The sequence below is a fragment of the Aethalodelphis obliquidens genome, unplaced genomic scaffold, assembly GCF_003676395.1.
Source record: "Aethalodelphis obliquidens isolate GAN/ISIS:26980383/991018 unplaced genomic scaffold, ASM367639v1 scaffold25, whole genome shotgun sequence".
Lineage (NCBI taxonomy): Eukaryota > Metazoa > Chordata > Mammalia > Artiodactyla > Delphinidae > Aethalodelphis > Aethalodelphis obliquidens.
The window spans coordinates 32,782,507-32,789,082 of record NW_020837969.1 but is presented as its reverse complement, the minus strand read 5'-3'; the positions used below and the strand labels follow the sequence as shown (position 1 = coordinate 32,789,082).

Genomic DNA, 6,576 nt, shown 5'->3' with positions numbered 1-6,576 from the left:
GAGACTTGGGAGAACCTGATGACTAACTGAGCGTGAGGGATGAGTGAGAATGAGAATAGAGAAAGATTCCCAGGCTTCTAGGTTAGGTATCTGGCGATTTGACGATGCCACTTACTGAGACAGAAGCCAGAATTGGAACAGAAAGACAATGTGTTTGGTTTGGGGCATATTTAATTTGGTGTGTCTATGAGACATCCAAGTGGAGATGTCAGATAAATGGATATCTGGGTCTGGAGTTCAGCAGTGATCAGGGCTGAAGATAAAGACTTAGAAGTCACCAGAATAAAAATGGTGGCTGAAACCCTGGGTTAAGGAGAGTGCTTAGTTAAAAAACAAATTAGGGAACACCGATTTAGCAGGTCATCAGAAGAAGAGGAAGCCTTGAAAGATATTAAGAAGAAATGTCCAGAAAGGCAGAAGGAAAACATAATGATAAGCACCATTTTGGGGGATACCTATTGCCTTCTAGTGAATGGCCTGGGACCTTTATATACATCATTTCACTGAATTCTTAGGGCAACCCTAGAAGGTACATGTTTTCAAACAGAAAAACCTAAGTTCTGAAAAGTTAAGTAATTTGACAAGTGTATGTTTGGCCTCTGGAGTCAGATGAGACCTAGATTGAAAACCGACCTCCCAGTAGCTATGGGATGTGTGCAAATTTGTAATCTCTCTTGAGTCTCGATTTCGTCGTCCACATAGGATACAAATAGAACCTACCTCTGGGATTGTTGTGAAGATTAGATGAGATAGCATATGTAAATTGCCTGGCACTGAGTCGGTACTCGATACCTGATAGCTTTATCCTTATTAATAACTATAACCACATATAACTATGTGAACAAGTTACTGTCTCTTCTTTAGCTCCAAATTCTCACCTAAGGTCCTTAGTGTACAACTGAGACCTGAGCCGGGCGAAACTATTATAAGGCTTTGCTAAAGACTTAGGCATAGCTAGATGGGAATGAACACAGAGAGCAACGTAATGCTTGATAATCTGAAAGTGTATCACTTCATCTTAGGACCCCCTCCAGGGGAGTACTGCCTTCCTGACTAGTCCTTGGGAGAAGCCATTTTTCCATACCACCAGGGAGCATCATCAAATAGTCAGTACACCTAAAAGCCCAGCAAGAGTGTGGTCCCACAGGAAGTCAGGAGTCCTCACCCAAGTCTAAGACCCACCTTCCAAGATCTTGACATCTGTCTGAGGAACTGCCCTTTCCAGATGATTGATGCAGGGATGCTCACTTTCTCCAGAGAAAATCATGTCTACCTCTACGAGGATGGCCTTACACTATGGCCTCAACAGTAGAGACTTATTAGAACACAACAGAATAAGCCCAATGAGGGTTATACCCTTTTCGTAATTCCTAGAAAAGATGAGATTCCTTATACAAACTCTTCTTAATCTTTCAAAACCCTTCTACGCAAAGTCACTCTGAAAAGTGAGTTTGGATAAAGCCAGAAACTGACTATAGTCCAAGTACAACAACAAGACATATAGCAAAAGGGACCTACCAGATTGAAAGTAAGAAAAATATTTTGTCAGTATAATCGAGAAAGAACCATAAATGTATGTCTTAAAAATTAAAAGATGTAAGTAGATATGGAAATGAATAAATTATTGGTTAATGTTCAAAAATTTGTAGAAATAAAATATATTGGAAAAAATGGCCTAAGTTACAATAGACCAAAACAACAGTGTCTAGAAATTTTTTTAATGCACAACATCTACATGGGGAAAATATTTAAGTTATTTAAAGCTTTACGGAAGACCCGAATAAATGGACAGATACAATACGTGGATGAATCTCACAGCCATATGTTGAGGGAAAGAAGTCAGACACCAAAGAGTATATACTATGTGACCACATTTATGTGAAGTGCAAATAGGCAAAACTAATCTACAGTGAGAGAGGTCAGAACACTGGTTCTTTTTGGTGGTGGTGGGGTAATTGCATGGGAGGGAAGCTCCAGAGGGTGTAAGTTGCAGGAGTGGGTGGCTCAGACCCCTTCAACACTAACTGATGCTGCTTCCTCTTCCTCTTTCTCAATCCATGCCTATGGCCTCTTGGGGGTGCTCTTTATGGCCAGTGGACTAAAGAAGAAAACACTGAAGGCTGGTTTGTGGATGGCTCTGCATGACATGCTGAGACCACCTGGAAGTAAATAGCTGCAGCACTACAGCCCCACTCGGGTAGCTCGGAAGCACAGAAGTGAAGGCCAAGCCTCTCAGTGAGCATTACAATTCTTGTCCACTTTGTCTGGAATAAGAAATGGCCAGAAGTATGGATCTACTCTGATTCCTGGGCTGTCACTCATGGGTGGCTGGATGATAAGGGACATGGGTGGCTGGATGATAAGGGACATGGAAGTGGGCAAGGGAGGTTGGAGGAGAGGCACATCCCAGGATGGGCAGAGACTGAAGATACTTGTGTCTCCTGTCAATGCCCACAGAGGAGAGCCACTGCAGGGAGCCTGTTAATAACAAGGCGGGCAAAATTACACGGTAAGTGGATGCTGGTCAGTTTCTCTGCTCGGCCACCACACTGTTTATTCAATAGTATGACCTTCCTCTGACCAAGGCAGAGATGGATAATGCTGCTGTTAACCGGCCAGCAGAGACACCCATGAGCCCCCAGCGTGGCACTGCTCCCAGGGAGACAAGCCAGCCAAATGACGGCAGCTTGATTATAGTGGTGGAGGCAGAGATTCATCCTGGGCATCATTCCACTGGAACAGCTCCGCATTCGGGATATGGACTTGCTCTCCCCATCTGCCTCTGTCAGCACCGTCTGCAGACCCATAGAACCACACTCCTTACAGCACTGCTTCTGATGAAGGAGCTCATTTCACAGCAAAGGAAGTGCAGCCACATACTCTATCGTCTGGAAGTGGCTGGGAAAACAGAAATTGGAGTGGCTTAATGAAGACACAGTTACAGTACCAGTTGGGACACAACATCCTGAAAGGACGGGATTCTGCCTTATTATGATGCAGTCTACACATTGAATCAAAGGACATTATATGATGTTATCTCTGCCACAGTGAGAACGCATGGGTCTGGGATTGAAAGGGTGAGAGGAGAGACTTTGCTCACTATATATACAAAAAAAAGCCTTGCAGAATTTTTGCTTCCCACACTGACAGTCTTGAGCTCTGCTGGTCTGGAGGTCTTAGTGCCCAAGGAGGGAACACTTCAACCAGCAGCGTTCCGTTTAATTGGAGCATGAGACTGCCACCTGCCCATTCTGGGTTCCTGATGCCACTGAGCCAACAGGCCAGGAGAGTGTTTACTCTACTGATTCGAATGATTGATCCTGATTTCCAGGAAGAAATTGAGTTGCTGCTATACAATCGGGGCAGTGAGAACTGTGTCTGGAACCCAGGGGATTCTCTGGAGCGTCTCTTGGCAATTTTATGTGCAATAGTTAAGATTAATGTAAAATTACAGCAAAAAAAAAAAAAAAAGGCTGTATGATTTTGGATTTGGATTTTTTAGGAATGAAGATTTGGATCACAGCACCTGGCAAAGAACCCCGACCAGCTGAGGCTCTGGCTGAGGGCAGGGGAAACATGGAATGCGTAGTGGGGAAAGCAAGCCATCTGATCAATTCCAGCCTCATGGAAGACAAAGGTATCAGGTACAGAAACAAGGACGCAGGGGCTGTGTGCAGTTTCTCTTTGCTTGTTATGTGTGTGCTTACTTGTACATGCAATCCATTTCCTTCTCTCTCCTTCTTCCTAATATTATTTTATATACAGGTTGTTGGAGATAATACTTTATAATTTAGTGCGACTGAATTTGGGGAGTCATTCATACAGCTGGTGATGGATACAGTGACTGTATCTCTTGATTTGGGGGAAGGGTGAGAACATTTTCATTTCTGTGCAGGATGCTCATATCTTGTTAGGTGGAAACGGAGTTGCTTTGTTGTTGGAAGGAAGTTTAAGTGTACGTGGGAGGACGGATACGGAAGCTGACGGTCAAAGGGCTGGACTCTGCGCATCACCGGCTTATTGCCTGTTCATCCCAAATCCACCCTTCACGGTCCTGTTTTTGATGCTGGAACATCTCCGCCTTGCCGGCTGGCCCGGTTACCAGCTTTGTCACTGGGAACACTGGAGGGACACAGGGGAGGAGGGGCTCTTCCTGCTGCTCGGATGTGCTCCTATTGGGGGCCCACGCCCGGAGGCAGTTTCTCAGTGAGTTGTGTGCAGTGACCCACGCAGGGATGCCACATCCTGTGAGAGCCAGCCTCATCCCAACAAACTGGGAGACAGTTTGTGATGGGAAAAATCTGACTGCTGCCCTCACCCCACAGCCAGCTCTTCCTGGAGAGGGAGAGCCACTTCTGAGAGACCTCCTGGGTCCCATGAGAAGATCACATTTAATTTAAGCTGATTACAGCCCTAGTTTCCTCGTGGATAATTGTGAGGGCTACCAAAGGCTGTATCTCAACAACCTAAACCCACTGAATTGTAAGAAACACCATAATTTTATGTACCAGTAAGAAGAAAATGCCCGCAACTGCCCTTTGGCGCCACGTCTTAGCAGTAATCGCCATGACAAATGAACGAGTCACACCAGCCTCTCGTCGCTTTGAGGTTTTCAGCTACCCTGAGGGACCTGGCAGTTCCTCTTGCCTTCCACTGCATTGCTTGGCATGCGAGATAGACCTTTGTCCTTTGGCTTGTGTTTCAGTGACAGACAGGCTCGCCATTTTGTAGGTATATTCTGTTCTTATGACCCATTAGAATTTGGTAGAATTATGGTCATATCTCCACATGAAATATTTATTTGACCAATATCAGATTTATGCTCATTGCTGTTTCTATGTGTTTCTGCGTACACAATACATTTGTGTCAAGTTGAATCAAAGGGTAATCTTTCTGGGACTTCCTGGCGGTCCAGTGGTTAGGACTCCGCGCTTCCACTGCAGGGGGCACGGGTTCGATCCACGGTTGAGGAACTAAGATCCTGCGTGTCATGTGGTGAGGCCAAAGGAAAAAAAAAAAAAAGAAAAAGGGTAATCTTTCTGAAGAGATTTTTAAAGGCAATTAGATTCAACGTGGGTAGTACCAAGTGTACATGGCTCAACTGAATGACAGCTATGACCAAGTTCACACACGCAAATGACAACTGTAAGTCAATAACCACAACTGTGACATGACATTGATTCAAAAACATGTCCCACGTTGAAAAAATTACACCCTTTTTATCGCTGATGAAACATGTATTTCAAGTAAAGTTAGTCCAGTGCCCGGCACATTGCAACCAATCTACACATGCTGGTCCTGCTCCAGATACATCTTTCAAAGACAGTGTTTTCCTTCTAGAATGCACTATCCAATAGAGTAGTCACCTGCCACACATGGCTATTCACATTGAAAATGCAATTAAATAACAAGTAAGATGAAAAATCTAGTTCCTCAGTTGCACTCACCACATTTCAAGTCTCAGCTGCCCCCTTACTGGACAGTGCAGATTGGATGGCTCTTGTTGCCACACGAAGTTCTATTGAGGAGCACTTTTCTAGAAACTTCTATTAATAAGACATATATATATATATTTTTTTTTGGATAAAATTGAAACTTTATTCTTCATAACATATGCAGATATTAAATTAAATGCTAAACATAGAAAGCTTCTAAAAGTAAATGTAGATTATGAAAATATCTTCAGCAACTTGGAATAGGCAAAAATGCATATCTTTGTTTTTAACAATTTTTAATCTGAGATTGGTGTCAAGATGACACGGGGTAAGGAGGGTAAAGAGGATGCTACCTATTATTTATGAATCAGAATGCGTATAGAAGAAAAGGATAAGATAAAACCAGCATCACTAACTAGAACAGATTGTCAATTTGTACCGAGCACTTCTTTTTTTTGAAGTATAGTTGACTTACAATATTATATTAGTTTCAAGTGTACAACATAGTGATTCACAATTTTTAAAGATTAAACTCCATTTAAAGTAATTACAAATCACAGCCATATTTTCCTGTGCTGTGCAATAGATCCTTGTAGCTTATTTTATACATAATAGTTTGTACCTTTTAATCCCCTACCTCCATCACATCCCTCCCCCGTCCCTCTCCCCTCCCCCCTCCCCCTAACCATTGGGTTGTTCTCTATATCTGTGAGTCTGTTTCTGTTTTGTTATGTACCTTCATTTGTTTTGTTTTTAGATTCCACATATAAGTGATAACACAGAGTATTTGTCTTTCTCTGTCTGACTTATTTTACTAAGCATAATGCCCTCCCGGTCCATCCCTGTTGCTACAATAGACATACACTTCTTATATACACAGAATATATTACTAAGTGTCCATGTCACTCCCATTCTTTCCATTTCTACCATTACCGTCTCTGCCCACACCTTCCTCTTCTCCCCAAGCCCCAGCCCAACACCCATCCACAAAAATGGGCTTCTACCTCCAGGGATTTTTTGCTCTTTTTTTAAAAAAACTATTAATTTTAAAATAACTATAGATTCACAGGAAGTTCCAAACAATTACAGATTTACAAGAAGTTGCAAATATTCTATAGAGAGGTCCCACACACCTTGCACC

General features: G+C 42.9%; 1 long non-coding RNA gene across 1 annotated transcript; it reads right to left on the bottom strand.

Annotated features, from left to right (window-relative positions):
• Window positions 1-1,702: 1,702 nt before the first annotated feature.
• On the bottom strand, window positions 1,703-5,845 carry LOC113628907 (uncharacterized). Its single transcript, XR_003436292.1, has 2 exons — window positions 5,448-5,845; window positions 1,703-2,898 (listed from the first exon to the last, which is right to left on the bottom strand). It is a non-coding gene; the product is annotated as an uncharacterized LOC113628907 (long non-coding RNA).
• Window positions 5,846-6,576: the final 731 nt, after the last annotated feature.